Source organism: Rhinatrema bivittatum, chromosome 11 (assembly GCF_901001135.1).
Source record: "Rhinatrema bivittatum chromosome 11, aRhiBiv1.1, whole genome shotgun sequence".
NCBI classification, from domain to species: Eukaryota; Metazoa; Chordata; class Amphibia; order Gymnophiona; family Rhinatrematidae; genus Rhinatrema; species Rhinatrema bivittatum.
This window is the reverse complement of record NC_042625.1, coordinates 71,192,883-71,210,993: the sequence shown is the minus strand read 5'-3', so window position 1 is coordinate 71,210,993 and position 18,111 is coordinate 71,192,883.

Sequence of the window (18,111 nt, the reverse complement as noted above, 5' to 3'; positions counted from 1 at the left end):
TCCCTTCTCAGCCATCTCTTCTCCAAATTGAACAGCCCTAATCTATTTAGCCTTTCCTTACAGGGGAGCCTCCTATGCATTTATTTTGTGGCGATATTTAAATGTCTCTATCATATCTCCCCTTTTCCTCCTTTCCTCTAGGGTATACATATAGATCTTTAAGTCTGTTCCTATATGTTGAAGACTGTTGACCATTTTAGTAGTTGCCCCCTGGACCAACTCTGTTTTTTGATCCTTTTAAAGGTGTGATCTCCAGAATTGTACACAGCATTCCAAATGAGGTCTCACCAAAGGCTTATACAGAGGCAATATCACTTCCCTATTCCTGCTGGCTATTCCTCTACCTATGCATCCAAGCACACTTCTCGCTTTTGCCATCACCTTATCTTGTTTGGCCACTTTAAGATCATCGGATATAATCATCCCTAGAAAGCAGTGCTGAAGGCCACAGAGGAAGATAACCGGAGACCAACCAGGATTTATGGTAGCACAGTAGGCAAGGGGCAATTGGGCAAATTGGATGAGCCAAGAAGTTCTTATCTGCTATGTTCCCAAGTAAAGTTTTGTTATTGTCTATAAAATGTTTTTGGCCCAAGCACATTGTGAGATACGTTTACATTGAGAAGAGTCTGTGCCTGCTGCTGAGATAATCTACTGTGTTAATAATCAGACAAAGCTAGCCACAGATGTATTAAATTATTCCAATAAGAAGAGCTCACCTACAGCTTGTTTGTTCACCCTTAGTTCTACATAATCAGACAGACAAAATTCTTACAGGCAAAGCTTCAAACAGATTAAAGTATTACCCATAAAAAAAAAATAAATTTCAGTCCATTCCCTGGGACTTTCATCAGGGTGAAATCTATTCATGAAAGTGTTACATTCACAGAGTGAGGCAAAAATAGCAAAACAATTGTATATTAAAATGTATACTACTGTGTTGTTTCCTCTTCTGGTATTCCTTTACTTTCACCATTGATTGGTATGATCATCAGTGCTGGATATAATACCCCAGTTGTCCCAGGATGGCCAGACAGCTCCCCCCCTCCCCCCACCTTGCTCCTCCAAAGCGGCAGCTGGGAGTGGGGCTGGCGTAGGGTTGCAAAGTCCACCTGTGATGATTCATTGGCTGGCTGTCCCTAAATAATGACTCAGCTGCACGTGGGGGTTTGCTGGAGTGGCTTTGCGGTGGCAGGATGGCCATCCCTAGGCAATTGCCTATCCTGTGTATTGGGTAATCTGCCTCTGATGAGCGGGATTGTGTGTGATGATGATGCAATCATACTGGATATTTGGCCATTAATGCTATTCTATGGACTCCCTCTCTTCCTACAAAGCTTAGCCATTGTCAGCTGGCACCAAGAGCCAGTGGTGATGTCAGTGTGTCCTGCTGACTCCCCACAAGGGGATGGAGGATATTCTGTTATCGCTGCTCTGCTGCTAGCCCAGAATGGATGATTGCCAATGTAATGCAATAATGATATGAAACTCGCCTGCGGCATGATTATGAAGAGGTGAGAGAGAAACTGTAATATGAAATAAATAAATAAAATAAAATAAATGCTCCCAGCAGCCGTAACAGGGAGATCTAGTCAAGGTAAAATGTCTTGGGATCACTTACCATTCAGCAAGGGCTTGTCTTGTCCTTGGCTGTACAACAGGGCTTCTTGAATTGTCAGTCTGGGAGTTCCCCTTTCATTATTAGGGGCACACAAGGAACTTGCAATATTTTGTAGGATAATAACATTTCAGAAGTGAGAGTACTAGGGTTACCACTTAACCCAAGATAACCTTAACAGTTCTGCTTGTCACCCAGTGTATTTCTGGACTTGCGGCAAAACCAGAGCTGGATTAGCTTGTCAGGGTTGACCTGAATCAGATGGCAACCTTAGATACACTTGTCCACATGCAGTTTTTGCACAGCCCATGTGCACCATCTGTGCAGACAGTTCTGTTGTGACCTCAGTGTGTACAAGAATCCTTTTGACTTTTGCTTACTTTCCGTGAAATACACCAACAGTGGGCAGGATAAATGACACTTTTTGTGGCCCTGTGGTTTCCTCCTGCTCCTTTGTGCTTCCAGCTCAGATGGATCCCGGGCTGGAATCCGGCGCTAATGTTGGCACTGCCCCAGGTTTGCCAGGGCTCCAGTTCTTGATTGGCTCCAGCAGACCAGCTCCAGCTCCAGGCTGGCCTCGGAGTCAAGGGAGACCCTCAGCTCCACCTCCAGACTATGCCAGGAGGAACTGCTGCTCCGGCTCCAGAGCAGCTCCAAGCTGCCGCACGAGCTCTGGTTGCCTTTATCCGGCTCCAGCTTTGGAGCCATGGGGTTGGGAGAGGGGAATGTGAAAAACATTAACTATGGTGCTGTAAAAAGCTTCAGGAACACAAAAGGCACTACCAAATCACATTTAGGCACGCAACTATGTACAATCAAAAATTTATGAATGAAGTAAGAGCTGCATCTGCAAGCCTGTCGACGTGTTCAAACACACCTCGTTGAACCGTCCGGTCTTTTCTTCATTTGCAGCTCCTACTGGGCTCAAAAAGCCTCCAATAGCTGTTATCGTTGGAGAAATTAAATAGTTATTATCGCTGGTGAAATTGACTTTTGTCAAAACGTATAAACTGCATAATAAATGTCCTCTTGTCCCGTTCTTATAAATTGATAATCTCCCCGTTCATGTAGATAGACAATCTCCCCGACAGCGGCCGGTGTTTTGCTGCACCACTCGCAGCTTCATCAGGGGGGAATTCCTCCTCTCTCTGGACCTAGGTCTCACGAAAAAAGTTTCAAAAGAACGCGGGACACAAATTTTTGATTGTACATAGTTGCCTGCCTAAATGTGATATGGTGGTGCCTTTTGTGTTCCTGATTTGATTCTAAGGACCCATTCAGTGCTCTTTGTTTTTTTGCTGTAAAAAGCTTAACATTTTCTAATTGATGTTACTGGATAATAAATATTCCAAGATAATTATACATTTGAGTGAAAAAAAATGATACTTAAAAGCTGTTTATTAAACCTGAATTGTTTTATTTGTATATCTAACAAGTCAGCAACTATGGCATAATGAAGAGGGCTGGGAAAGTGATGTATTTCTCTTTTAAACAATTAACTGGCATAGAAACTGCATTTGAATGACACTCAATGCATGCTAAAACAACTAAAACAAACTTGCTAAACAAAGATTTCTTTCCATTTTGTTTGTCTCTCATTAACCTGCTCTTTTCCAATTTCCCAGTGTTCATTGCATATTCAAGGGTAGGTTATGGTTCCAACTATATGCATAGACACAAGCAGGGACCCTGGCAGACTTCAGTGCACAAATTCACATATAACACATCTTAATATACAAATGTGGGGGACCTTTGGTCTCCCACTATCGGGCCCTATATCCCTGCCTGCTAGGTAACAGCTAGGAAGGACAGACCATCCCTTGCAACGCCTTCCCCTGAAGTTGCCTGGCCCTGCAATAGTTCAGTCCTTGTCCAGACGGCAAGGTCAGAACCCTAGTGAGTGTGGTCAGTTGAGTTTGGGTTCTGATGAGTTAGACGCTGTTTTACTCCTGTTCTGGTTTTGGATTGGGAGATTGCTCTTTTTCCAGTGCAACCCTTGCCGGGTAGGGGCTAACCCTTCTTGAGAGTAGAAAGACCTTTAGTAAGAAGTTTTTCCAAATTTGTTTGTGCCTGGGCGAATCCTGGTCCTGCTGGTGAGGCAACTCCCGTAACCACAGGGCAGGAGGGAGAAGACCTGGTTATTTCTTTCCAGCCAGTGAGAGGACTGCAGTGACTCCTCATCCAGTGGTGAAGTTTTGGATTTTTGAGCGTTGCGTTTTAGTGAGGAGGTTTTATGTACCAACGCTCCTCACTGCGGGGCTGGGTGGTAAAAGCCCTGCTGGTACCCAGAAAAGGATCTTTTCCCCTAATAGGTTAAACTACAGAAAGGGTCTAGAAGAGAAGAGTTTCAAGATCATTTGGAGACCCCCCAACCGCATCTCCTTCCCCGGGAACGCAGGACACAAGCTGGGAACATCTGGGACTCTGTTGGATTGCAGGTATGAGACTTTATTCAGGATTTAAGGGATTCCCCTCAATAGGTTTCCCTTCCTGGCTGAGACCCTTGCCTCACAGACAGGAAAAGGGGGTGAACTGATCCCACATAGTAGTACTAAGGACACCTGCACAGAGTGAGTAAGGGAGAGTTCCCCATGTATGACCCAGATTGAACACAGATGTGAACTAAAACAAGCGTCACCTTGATTGGAAATGTATTTAATTTCTGCACATCAAAGTAAAGTTTCTTTTGAACACCCACATCGTGACCTGCCTGTTTATAAAGCACTAACATCACCAAAGTGGACAGTAACACCCCTCGGAGAGGATTCCCCTTCACCGCCTGGACCTCAAAGGTTAAGCCTTTCCCCCATAGAAAGAATCCACTCTTTGGGACTTAGTAAATTCGGGGAAGTGGCAAAAGAAGACAGCCCCAAGAGAAATTCTTTTGTGTGTCCTCTGGTCTACAACAAAATCTGAAAAAGGGTTATACAAAGCCTCAAACACAACAAAGCACTAAACTCACAATAATACACAGGGTAGATATAACTATGTTGAATGTAGGAGCCAAACAGGATCTTTTGGGAGCTGAAGTGTATTAAATATCTATATGAGAGACCCAGAAGAGGGAGAATGGGGAAGGGAAGAGGGACAGGGGGATCTGGGTGCCAAAGGGGGCTCTCCTTCCAAAAGAGAAACAATTGGGAGACAGGTAATATTGTGTAGACTAGACTGAGCAATTGATCTTTCTGTAGAGTAGACAGACTGCGAGGTGTCCCATATCAATATATTTATCTGAATGTGGGTGGTTTTATGGCCAAAAGAGTTGCAGACAAAGGGCAGTCCACTCCAATATAGCTGTGTCCACATCTTCTTGTCTTCCTGGTAGCATTTTTTAACTGCCCGGACCCAACGGCAGTGTCCAAAAAGTCTTATGCGGTTTCTTTTTTGTTTTTCATGTTCCTTTAGTATTTTTTGTAAATATGTGAGTGATGTCTTTCCAGATGGCTCTTCTGATTGAAAGACTTTCAGGCAGCTTCTTATGGCAGAGTTTGCACTGTGCTTTACCCTGATGGAAATTTTCAAAACAGCTAAGCAACATCGGTATAACTTCCTCCATTTTGCTTTTGCTGTTCCTGCGCCTCAGCTATAATGTTAAACTGGAGATGAGCATTGGTTCAACCCCACTGAACAGTGTCTATTCTAGTGCTTTTTATTCTCACACATCCTGTCATCCAACCTTCTCTTAATCCCAGAGCTGTAATTGTGCCTATGGCTAATATGGCCAGGGCCTTAGATGCCACTACCAAAAGGCTCCATAGCGCTGCCATGTGCCAACGAAAGCAGTGTGGCTGGCTGGCCCTCAGTAAAAAAAAAAAAAAAGAAGCAGTATGGCCCCATCAAAATCGACAGCCATGGTTGGCATGGCCTTAGTAAGTGGAAAGCAGCGCGGCCGCGCTGGCAATGCTGCTGATTCTGGCAGGGCCACACTGCTTCAGAGGAGGAGGAGGAGTGCACCCTACCCTGCTGGAAGTAGTCTAATGCTAGAGCTAGCTCATCCCAATGGCCGGAAGTTATTCCCTTGGCCATGAGGGCTGAAGAAGGAGACAGCTGCTGCCTGCTACATCAAGGAGGAAATGAGAGAGAGCATGTGTGCATGAGTGTGGGAGAGTGAGAGAGAGCATGTGTGCTTGTGTGCAGGGACAGTGAGAGAGAGCATGTGTGCGGGACAGTGAGAGAGCATGTATGTGGGAGAGTGAGAGAGCATGTGTGCAGGTGTGTGGAAGAGTGAGAGAGAGCATGTGTGCTTGTGTGCAGGGACAGTGAGAGAGCATGTATGTGGGAGAGTGAGAGAGCAAGTGTGCATGTGTGTGGAAGAGTGAGAGAGAGCATGTGTGCTTGTGTGTGGAAGAGTGAGAGAGAGTATGTGTGCTTGTGTGTGGGGACAGTGAGAGAGAGCATGTGTGCGGGACAGTGAGAGAGCGTGTATGTGGGAGAGTGAGAGAGAGCATGTGTGCTTCTATGTGGAGAGTGAGAGAACATGTATGCATGTGTGGGAGAGTGAGAGAGAGCATGTGTGCTTGTGTGTGGGAAAGTGAGAAAGAACATGTATGTGGGAGAGTGAGAGGGAGCATGTGTACCCCAGTTACTCTTTGCCTGCTAATTCATGATAATTTCAGGGCATCTGGAAATCAAAAGTTCCAAGGTATGGATAATGGGGAATTTCTTAAAATCCTTATTTTAATTGTTGGGAGTTATTTGATGTGTGTTTTGAAATATTTTATTGATGTTTGGAAGATTTTTATATAAGTATTTAATTATTGAATGTTATTCTATTCATTAATTGTTTTGAATTATTCTTTTTATTGGTATGGCTTTACTCATTTTGTTTTATGAGGAATGGTAATGTTTCTGGTTTTTTACACTGTTGCAGTGAATACAGAATTTGACTTGTTGCAGCTTCCAGTTCAGTTTTTATCTATTCATTTCTATTTATACTGTATGGTCTCTTTATTCTGTATTTGAGGGTCTATCTGTGTTTTGCATGTGTGACTGAAATGAGTTATTCTGTTAGTGTGAGGTTTCTATGAAGGGATCAGTAGCAGCTTGGGGGTTTATTACTATTTTGGGCCTGGTGTAATATTTGTAGTATTAACTTTCATAGGTAGGGTTGTTGCTGTTTCAGTGCTGGCAGTTAGTGCTGTTTTGATATAGAAATTATTTTTTCTCGTGACTCTCTGAGGGTCATGCCCATGCCCAAGACGCAGTACAGTCGGCCTAATACCACATAGGTTCCAAGTGCCTCTTGCTTTTTTGCAGGGTTTTCTGGCTGGCACCTCAGCAGTCCATGTAAATATACATATTGTAAGTGATATTTTTACCTCAGAAGACTGTGCTTTGAATGTTCTTTTTCATGTAAAATCTGTTATTATAAATGCATAGTTTTTATTTGTGTGTGAGGAGGGTGTGTCGGGGTGAGGGGTGCAAGGCTGTAAAGCTTTCCTAGGGCACCTAATACCCTTGCACAGGCCATGGGCATTGCTGTACAAACACTGAACAGAGTCTCCCAACTCGTGGCGTCCTGTGCTGTGTAATGGGTGAGGGCGCAGGTTTTCACTCCACTATAGGTGCCAAATTGCCTGGCTATGGCTCTGCTTAATCCCCACGCATGTTTAGGAATTCAAGCAGACTGAGATTATATAATCAACTCTAGAATCAAGAAAAGGAAGGTATCAAAAAGATGACATTAATAAAAACATTCTTTCTCAAATAGTTGGAATGAGGTTCGATTGTTTTACTCTTATGAGATTAATTACGTACTGCATTTTGCTTTTTTCATTAAACTTTATCAGTCTTTTAAGATAGCAGATGCTGGAGCAGCTCCTAAACCTCAGCTCCAGCTCCCAGTTCCATTCTAATTCTAGTTCTTCTCTGGCTCCATGAGATAAATTCGCACAGCATGAGGCTCAATATGTGTAAGTGTATCTCCTGCATATTCACTGTGGATATCCTGAAATCCCAACTGGCTGTGGGGTCCCCTGGACAGGTTTGAGAAGCCCTGGTCAACCTGGAGTGTGGCAGACCCAAGTAATCCAGGAATTGATCCGTGGACCTTCCGCATGGCAGTGCACGGCTGTTACCACTAGATGACTCTTTCATCGAAGTTATACAGGTTAATTTGGCTTGAAGAAATCTATTATCGGAGTTTTATTGAACCGAATGCAAATTTATGAGGCCCTTAAGGAGGGGTATGGTTGCTGGTGGGCAGGTGGAGGACAGGTTGCCAGCTGCTAACTGCTATTTTTTTTAATAGACCGATATAGTCCTGGTTTTACACACCTAGAGCATTTATTTCCCTGAAAATCAGGGCTATATCTTCATGCATGCAAGGGGTAGAATTCAGGACAGGATCAACCTGTCAGGGAAAAAAAATGGAGCCAGCTGGAAACCTTCATTGGAGGTAATTATTGGGTTTTAATCCTTGCATCAGAAGGCAACTATGCCCACACTGCTGTTGTGCTCAGCGCCCAGACTCAAACGGTTTTTAATGGGCCTTGTTTATCTTCTTGTATTTCTGCTCTTTCCCCTTGAATAACATCAGTGAAACAGATCTTCCTAATCCATCTGGTCTATCTGTCAGCTTGTGGGCCATCACCGTCAGCCGTTTTACAAATCGTGTGAGTGGACAGGGCTTCCAGCATACTCATGAGCATTGCAAGAGCAGGATGCAAACCAAGATTGTTGGCAAAGCAGGCCACTCCTTCACTGCAGCACCCTTGGCATACTTTTTTTTTTTGTTTGTTTTATTTCAACAGAGCTCGGAACCCAAGGCATAGCAGCTACATCAGAAATTTCTACAACTTTTACATTAAAGGAAAGCTGCGAATCATCGTCCAAACTCTGCCTATTTTCTTTTAAGTTATTACCCATCCATTTATCTCCCCATCTTCCTTCCCTTCCCTGCACCCATATTCTTTTCATTTCTTCCTTCCGATTCCCACTCTCGTACCCCCCACCACACAACCCACATTTACTGTTCCTCAAACGTTGCTCATTCCCACACAAACAGTAGGACATTTCTACGCGCTTACACCCTCAGGGGTTGGCGCGTGCAAGGGGGTGCACAATTGTGCACCTTGCGTGCACTGAGCCACTTTGCCTTCACCCGTTCCCTTTCCCCCACCCCTCCCTCTAACCTTTCCCCTCCTAGCCCTACTCTAACTCCCCCAAAATGTTTATCTTATCTTTTGTGTGTGCCTCTGGGCAGGCGCAAGTTGCGCCCTGCCGGCAGCCTGCTGGCACACGATCCTCCGACAGAGCAGCAATGGCCGCTCTGTCGGAGGCCTCTGGCCTCTGGCCCCGCCCCAGCCCCGCCCCCTCCCCTTTTTGCAAGCCCTGGGACTTACACGCATCCCGGGGCTTTACGCGTGTTGCCGGGCCTTTTTAAAATAGGCCTGGTGCGCGCAGGACCAGTTATGCACGTAAATCCTCCGGATTTACGTGCATACCCTTTCTAAAATCCGGCCCATAATCTTTAGCCAATTCAGATTGCGACCTTTATAAAGAATGTATATAATGTCTTGCTTGCAAGAAGGCAAAAAAATGTTCATTTGACAAGTCAAAATGAGAAAGGAGAGACACAAAATTGCAATATGTCCTAGGGTCTCCATCAAACATACGATGAATATACCCGAGGCCTGCTGCTTGCCATTGTTGGAAAATGGGGGATTCAACACTTCCAGGGGGAAAATGTTTGTTCCCGCAAAATGGTAGGAGTAGGGAAATTTTTGTTGACAACTGCTTCTGCCATTGAGCTCAATGCCATCACGGAACTGCTGCTGCTGGAATCTCATCCACATAGACTTTGGCTTCCTCTACTGCCACAAAACATTTTACAAAGCCTGCAGGTTGTATGTGCAGCTTCGCCGGGTAAAGTAGGACGAACTGCACACGTTTTTGCTGTAGCTTGGAGCAGATCGGTGCCATTTTCCTCCGCAGTGCCCCCACGTGCGCAGAGTAATCCTGGAACAAAAGCAGCTTGTAGCCTTGGTACTCTGTGGGAATTTCCATTTTATGGGATCTGTTTAGTGTTCGTGTGACAACCAGACGTGCCCTATCCTTTTGTTCGCCAACAGCACCCATTGTGTGCACTCTCTCACAGCAAATTTTTCCGTCCACTCCGCGAGCAAACATTCTTCCATAAGCTTAAGCAGTTCCGTTCCTTTTACCAGCTCTGGCAGCCCTAGGACCTGCAGGTTATTTTGGTGGGACCTATTTTCATGGTCATCCAGCCTTTCAAACAGTTGGGCATTGCGAGACTGTAAGTCATCTAGGTGGGCCTCAGCCTGTGCCATCTTGTCGTCTTGTGTTGAAATACGTTGCTCGGCAGTTTCAATGCGCTACATGTGGCTTTCTAGCCTCTTTTTTTCTCTCTTCCATCACAGTTTGCAGCTTGATTAATCTTTCATCAAAGGCTGATGTTACACTATTTGCAATGAGCTGTACGTTGTCGTCCGGAATCGCTAAGGTAGCACGGTCTTTCCCATCTGAAGTTGTCCTACCTTAGCTTTTTCCCGCATGCTTCTTGCAGTTCATACCTTTTCCAAGCACTCTGTTGAGGTCTCAAAGCAAGCAAGCCCAGCATGTTCAAAAAGCAGTCCAGTGTAGTAAATTCATGTTTGGAATATTTACCACATGATTTCTCTCAGATTTGCAGGGGATGCTGCAGGAGCCTATTCCACCTGCGTTCACTCAGCATACCGCCATACTGGAAGTCACCTTCTGCATACTAACATGACCTCTAATCACTGTTCCCCCTAAGCTGTGCACACGTGCATGTGCACACAGGTCATGAACCCTGCGCAAATGGCAAAACATAGAGCATACTTAAAATGGCAAAAGAACATATACATCTTTACTATATAAATATGCTTCACTATAAAAAAAATATGAAATTAAATTTATTTTATTTGATGTTTTCTATGTAATTTAGAACTAATGATATGATGAAATAGCTTAATGTAGAATTATTTTTATTAAAATATTTAATACTTTCAAAATTCCGATATTTGCATTATACTTGCTTAGGGACACTTGGCTTGTAGCACATAAATTGAACTAGGCTTATAAAATGTTGCACAAAAGAACATTTTTACGCACTTAGCCTGTCAAAAGTTTTAGGAAACATTGCCTCTGATGGTTTGGTTGTGTTTCAATCCGTCAGGTTCCTGACATTCTGTTGACCTCTATCTTTACTAGAGCAAATTCTCACTTAGGGCACAGAACTAGGGAGATTATGGGGGCTGCAACAGGGGAGTGAATTCAACGTTTTCTCAAGTTCTTAATATTGAGAAACTCCCAGTAGCTTTGAAATAGGTGTTGAAAAAAATAAATCTTCCAGGAGAATGACTCACTTATTTCTTCTCACCCAGAAATTGATGATCAACCTAAATATACCCCCAGGAGAACTATGCACCATGATCATCGATAGTCAGCAAAGGCAGACTATAATTTGAGAATTCTATTACTGTGGCTACTGATTGTGGTTGACAGTGACTTGGCAATGCTAGACAGTGGTTACTGCCAGGTACTAGTTGGGTCATCAGCATCAGATAGATCAAGGTCCTCAGAAAGTAAGTAATCATAAATGATATCACCGAGACAGAATGTTGGCAAGTAGCAGAGTCAGGTTGAGCAGAGGTCAAAAGCCAGGAGATCAGGCCAAGGTACAGGAAGGCAGGAACAAACACCGAAACAAGATGAGGATCCAGGCCAGGAAGCAGAATCCAGCTGGAACAGCTTTAGGAAACAAGTCTACAGAGTTTGTTGCAGCAGCAGGAAGCAAGGACAGCAGAAGGGTATAAATAGGGCATCCAATCCATCAAGACTGTCCTTCTCCTCATGCTAGTTCAATGATCTGGCAGCATTTTGGAGCTTCCTGGAGCAGGCAGAAAGTGTAAGTTTACCAGGAAGTCTAGCTGCCTGTAGTTGTCCCTATGTCTGACTTGCAAGTCTCCCTGCTGGTTCAGGACCAGCTGGCCCCAACAGTAACCATTTCTCTGAGAGGTGACTCCTGGGGCTCTTGAGATTGGATTTATGGGGTATACCATGTGGAAGTGCTTTACCAGTTTAAATGTTCTGGCCCAGCATTAGTTAAGGAGGGTTTTCAGGGACACTTCTATACAAGGACCCTGATGAGACCTCATTTGGAATACTGTATAGAATTCTGGAGACCGCATTTTCAAAAAGATATAAATTAGTTGAAGTCGGTACAGAGGTTGGTTATTAAATGATCAGTGTTCTTCATTCTAAAGCATATGGAGATAGACTTAAAGATCTAAACATGTATACCCTAGAGGAGAGATGAGATAGGGGAGATATGATGGGGCTGATATTCAGCCATGGAGCGACTACATAAGTTAGCTGGATATAGCTATTCAGTTAACTTAATAGGGGTATTCAGCAGTGCAGCAACACCACTGAATATACCCAGGAATCTTAAAGTTAGTTGGATAATTATAAGTATTAGTGTATAATTTTCTGTCTTTTTTTGAGAGAAAAATACTGTCATATAGTTATGATTTGTTGCATATAGTTTTGTGTCACTGTGAGGCAGTTCTTTCTTTGTACTACAAAGGAAAAGATAACACACAATCAGGCTGATTCTTTAACTCCGAGGGAAAACGGGCACTCCCTGTTGAGCGCCTGCTCTCTCAATGTGTGCCCAGCCACCTGTCCTGCATTTAAATGAGGGGTCACGCTAAAAGGAGGTGCTAGGGAAGATTATGTGCTCCTAACGCCTCCTTGGTCTAGGAGAGGTGGCTGTCAGCAGGTTCAGAAAACCAATGCTCAATTTTATGAGTGTCGTTTTTCTGAACTCGCTGACAGCCATGGGTTAGGAAAATGGATGCCAGAACATCTGTTTTCCTAACCTGACTGGCTGGCACATTTTTTAAATTTTTCTTTTTTTAAAAATATTTTTGGTTTCTCAGACAATATCACTAGGATATTAAGTCGGAGGGTATACAGAAAAGCAGTATTTTCTGCTTTTCTATACATATTTTTGGGCCATACATTTTTTTAGTATCCTGGACAAATTACTAATACCCTCATCAACATGCATTTGCATGTGATAAGCGCTATTAGTGTGTGTGTGTGTGTGGGGGGGGGGGGGGTAGACATGCGTTTTTGACCCGCTAAACCCATGACTGTATAAGGGGTAGTGGACGTGCATTGAAAATGCATCCAACTGTAGGTAAAGCAGTGCGCTCAGCCAAGTGCACTTTACAGTATCGGCCTGAAACTTGTGGGCTGTAGAAACTCCCCTGTTCTTTTTCCCCTCCCTTCTCTTCCTTTGCTAGAAGCTGCTTGGCACATTTTATTGCCTATACACTGCCCCCAGCCTTTCTCCAAGCTCCAAGGTCACAGATAGATGCTGGGCACAAAATGGAAACTTGACTTAATTTTTAAAGAACACCTTTTGTTTAGAACAAGCCAAAAGATAGAGTGTTAAAAGGTTTTGTATCCAAGCTTCACTAGTGCTTCGCTGAGGCATCTGGCATACACCCAGATTAGATTCAGTAAAACCTTTTACTGAGAAATATATATTATAGAATTGCATACAGTATTTACAAGTCCTTTTATAATGATTTACTAGTAGTGTTTCTGTCTGAATTATTATATGATTGCTTTCATTTATTCTAATGCAGATATTCTAGATATTATTATATTGATTATAGTTTAAAGAATATTTATATTGTAGTAACATAGTAACACATATGAGAAATATGGAATTTGCACAAAACATAAGAATTTTACTACTTATGAGTGGTCCCAAAAATACGCAGTAAGGTTTCCTTATCAGTAGGTTGGCAATATTACAGGAAAAGCTACATAAAAAGATCCAGACCGCGCATGTCCTATCCCAAAAGGTATAAAACCCCAGCCCATCATATCCGAGGCAGATTTCCTACCGAGAACCGAGGTTAGGGGTCTCCAGTGCTGACTGTCTCCAACCGAAAACTTGCTTGCTAATTCACCATCTGGGGGACTCAGAGATATCCTTTCTACCAGGAAAGTGAAAAAGCTTCCACTAAGCCTTTGTATATAAATGTTCCCTATTAGTGGGAGGATTAAGATATTTACTCTTGCTTAATGTCTGATATATATAATATATATTTTGTTTTGTAATTTTTCCCAGCTTCTGTTGCATACAAATATTAAACAGGAAAAATACAGCTTTCATTGTTTCACAAAAAAGACCTAGTGAGTGTTATTATTATAAGAGGGAAGGGTTAGGTCATTTTCCCAGGTGTATTCTTCTGACTTCTCTTACCACAGCCCTACAGCACGACCAGAGTTAGCCGGATAACTTATGCTCCTCCCCAAAACACCTCCTGCCTGCCCCAGAATACCTCCAATTTATGCGCTGGTTAACCATTTAGAAGGATAACTTTCCAGTTATCTATCTGAATGGCTTTTGAATATCAACCTCAACAGAGATATTTAAATATCTCAAATGTTTCAATAGATAGGAGGCTAGCTTCTTCCAATGGAAAGAAAGCTCTAGAAATATTTCTTTACAGAGAGGGTAGTGAATGCACGGAACAGCCTCCCAGTGGAAGTGGTGGAGAAAAAAATGATATCTGAATTCAAAAAAGCATGGGATAAATACAGGGGATCTCTGAGGGAGAGATGGGAATTGTAAGGATAGATACATTTGATGGGTCATAGTCTTTTTCTACCTTCATGCTTCTATGCTTCTATGTTTACTATTGTTAAAAGAGCCCAGGAAACCAGAATGGCTCTGTTACTTTTGGAAGTTAGAGAAAGAAAAGGAGAAAAGGGGGACGAGGAGTTCTCTCTTTGGCCTCTGTTAGTTGTAGCCTATTCATTTGCACATTTGAAGGCATTTTTTGTGAGATATCTTGCCACCCATACTTGGCCTGTGGCTCACCTGCAAGGCTGCCTCCTCCAGGGGCTGCAGGTTCCAGACTGGCTGGGCCTGATATCATCATGAGGAATTCTTAACCCTAGTGTAACAATATTGTAGCAGAGTTTGTACTGCTGTACTTGATATGGTTGGCCATGTTTTGACAATGCCATGACATTGGTTACCAACTATTATTGTGAAGAGTTGACCATTGCTTGACATGGCTTGGAGCTGGGAAGAGGTGTCAGAGTTTATGTGTGGTTGGGAGGTCAGAAGGAGTATTGGGGGGGTGTTATTTTTGGAGGGTGGGAGAGTGTGTCAGGTTCCATGGGTCAGTATCTGTAGCCTGGTGACCATGGTGTCACTTGTTATTTATTTATCAGGTATTTAAATTTTCTTTTCCCAGGTAACAGCCCTCAGGCAGATAGTGTAAAATGTCACATTTCAGCATGAAGCCTATTAAGCTGAATTCAATTTCATTTTTAATTAAACTGGTCATTAAAGGCATATTTTAGTAAAAGAGAAAATTAGAGGTCACAATTCCAGACAACCTTAAAGGTCATCTCTGCTCAAACAGATGAAAATAAATGCTACATTGTCACAGAGTCGGTTCTCATCTTGTTAATCCCACAATAGGATGAACGTAAAGGGAAGAGACCTTACCTTACCTTTTATTGTATTTTATCCGTTTTATTGATTTTAATTAAGGGGCTTTTAATTTAGTTCCAGGTTATTACTGCAGAAACCTTGAGGCCTAACCTTTCCACACATACGCACACAAAATATTAAGAGGCAGATATTCAAAGATCAACGTTTAGGTAAGTTAGCCAGATAAGACTTATCCGGCTAATTTGCAAGAGATATTCAGCAGCATGCTATGTTGCTGAATATCCCCCGAAAAAAAAATCACTTGTTAGCCAGATAAGTAATCTCCAGCTAACTTTGAACCTGCTATTGGGCAGGTCTAACATATCCAGTTAAGGCTGAATATCGGCACTTATCTGGCTAAGTTAATGGATAAGTCACTCCTCCCTGAAACACCCATTTCCTGCCCACTACTTACTAGATATGTCCTATCTTGCCAGATAAGTCCTGCATGGACATTCACTCCACATCCCCCGATTCCCAATAATTCTCCTTTTCTCATTGACAGAAAGCATGCACATACAATATACACACATGTGTTTATAAACTAGGTAGAGAAACTAGGTAAGTGCTTTCGTTGCATTTCAGATATTTGCTTGTACTGAAACATACGCATGCTCTTTCAGAGCTGAACTCTGCTATATTGTACAGCAACCTGCTGCACGGGTTATAAAATAAATACTAGGATAAATCTCTGTGCATCCACTTATGCATGCACACCCAGTAACATGAACAGGCTTGAAAGTTATCCTCTAAGTGCAGGGACTTGGCCCCCAGGAGCCCACCGTGACATCACCCAGACTGGGGCACTAAGACCCAGCCCAGTTCTGGGTGGTAAGTTCACCGCCAACGGGTTTGCTTTTAAAGAGAGCGAAGCCTCAGGGGCTCACCTCTTAGTAAGCTGAGCCCCTGGTTGTGGCTCTTGTTATTTGGTTTAAGGCAGGAATAGGCAACTCTGTTCCTGGAGTGCCTTAGACAGGTCTGTGTGACACTGGGGGAGGTCTTTTGGCTGCCCGAGGACAGACTCAGGTTGTACTCTGACGATTCTCTCATACACTTTTATTGATGCAGGGAAGAAACAAATAGAAATAGCCTTGCTTACTTCAGCAGTTTCAAAGTGAAATTCAGCATGCACGTCAAACCTGGACAGTGCTAGCCTTCCCATGGCTTACTTCTCTTTTTGGGGCCCTCCCTAAGTCTTCTAGGTCCCGACTTCTTATCCCCCTGGGAGAAGGAGACTCCCTTGGACCAGAATCCCTTGCTAAGAAGTTTCTTAAGGAGGATCAGGCCAGATAGCTGGGACTGGTCCTTTAAGATGTTCTGAGGGACCTTCCTATAGACTCCCTCACAATCTGGTTTTCAGGATATCCACAATGAATATGCATGAGCTAGATTTGCACATGCTGGAGGCACTGCATGCAAATCTACCTCATACATGTTCTCTATGGATATTCTGAAAACCAGACCTATTTGTGCCACTCCAGCCCCAGAGTTGCCTGCCACTGGGTAATGAAATGAAAGGTCTAGGGAGGTATCTTATGTTTGTGCTTTGTATATGGTTGAGAGAGTTTCCCCTCAGGATATTGCAGGATTTTGTTATATATCAGTGGTTCTCCACCCAGTCCTCAGGACACACCCAGCCAGACTGGTTTTCAGGATATCCACAATGAATATGCGTGAGCTAGATGTGCACATGATGGAGGCACTGCATGCAAATCTACCTCGCGCACATTCATTGTGGATACCCTGAAAACCCGACCGGCTGGGCTGAGAATGACTGTAAGTAGTTTTATTATGTGTTTTCTTTTCAATCAGAAATTCTTCAGTTTTCCTAGCTGAGATGGTGGTAGGTTGTAAACAGCCAAAGAAAGGGGGTTATGGGCCAGGACCTTCGAACTAGTGACTTTCCTCTAAAGAAATCTGAAGATAGTCTAGAACTTTCTTCTAATTAAGTCCCTTAATGATAGGGCCACAGATGTTTGACATACTTGTAAATATGAAGATAGGTTTCTTATGTCTATGCAAAGAATGGCTACAAGAGAGAGAGGACTCGGCAGTGGAATTAGCTTGCCCCCTAGGTTATTTGGTGGTAATTTTGCATCTAGGCAGGCAGGGGGGGTGAGGGGAGCTGATCCTATAATTTTCAAGGATTTTCTGTCAATCCATCAACCAGCAGGTATGAATTGTCTGTTTACCTGTCCTCCACAAATTCCAGATATGGGGGTTCTCTTAGTTCAGTTTATTGCTCCATATGCTGTTCTCTTGGTCCTTAGGGCGCTCTGCATGCCTGCAAAATCTTTCCAGGAGTTATCCAGTTTAATTGCGGAGTTAGTGGTGACTCATCCTAGAGTTTTTAGTATTAGGGGATGTGGGTAGATAGTCATTTGCTGGGTGGTGCTGGGGAGCGGGGGTTTCAGCAACAGATTTTATTGCTTTTATGCAGGATTAAGATTTTTTTTTTTTTGTCAGCCAATTACTCAGCGCACCACACGGTCATGTTATTGACTTGCTGTTTGCGGCTTTTTTTCAGATTTGTGGAAAGAAAACGTTAAGTCCTTTCCTAGGTGTATACCGAAGGCTGTAAATCAACAGAATGAACTTTTTTTTAAGGTGGCCCAGAAACTGACAAATTCAGCCGCTAAGGGTACTATGGTAATACCAGGGAGCCCAGCATTGATTGTGAGGTGTTGGCCTGCCCATTTTGTGGACAAAGTGATGCTGATCTGCAAGAGTATTAAAAATGCAGGGAGCAGTCCGGGGGATTCAGAAGGTTTCTAACTTCAGCCTTCCGGGCTGACGAGGCGCACTGCTCCCTCGCTCGCAGGAGCCGTAGTGAGGGATACTTATGTGAAATCAGATCAGTCGGGATTAAAAGGGGAACCGCCTGTCTCTAAGCTGGACCTTCTTCATCGGTTTTCTACTGCCAGAGCTCTCGGTCCAGAAGTGACATACGTTATGTGACAGGGGTGAGTTTTCAACG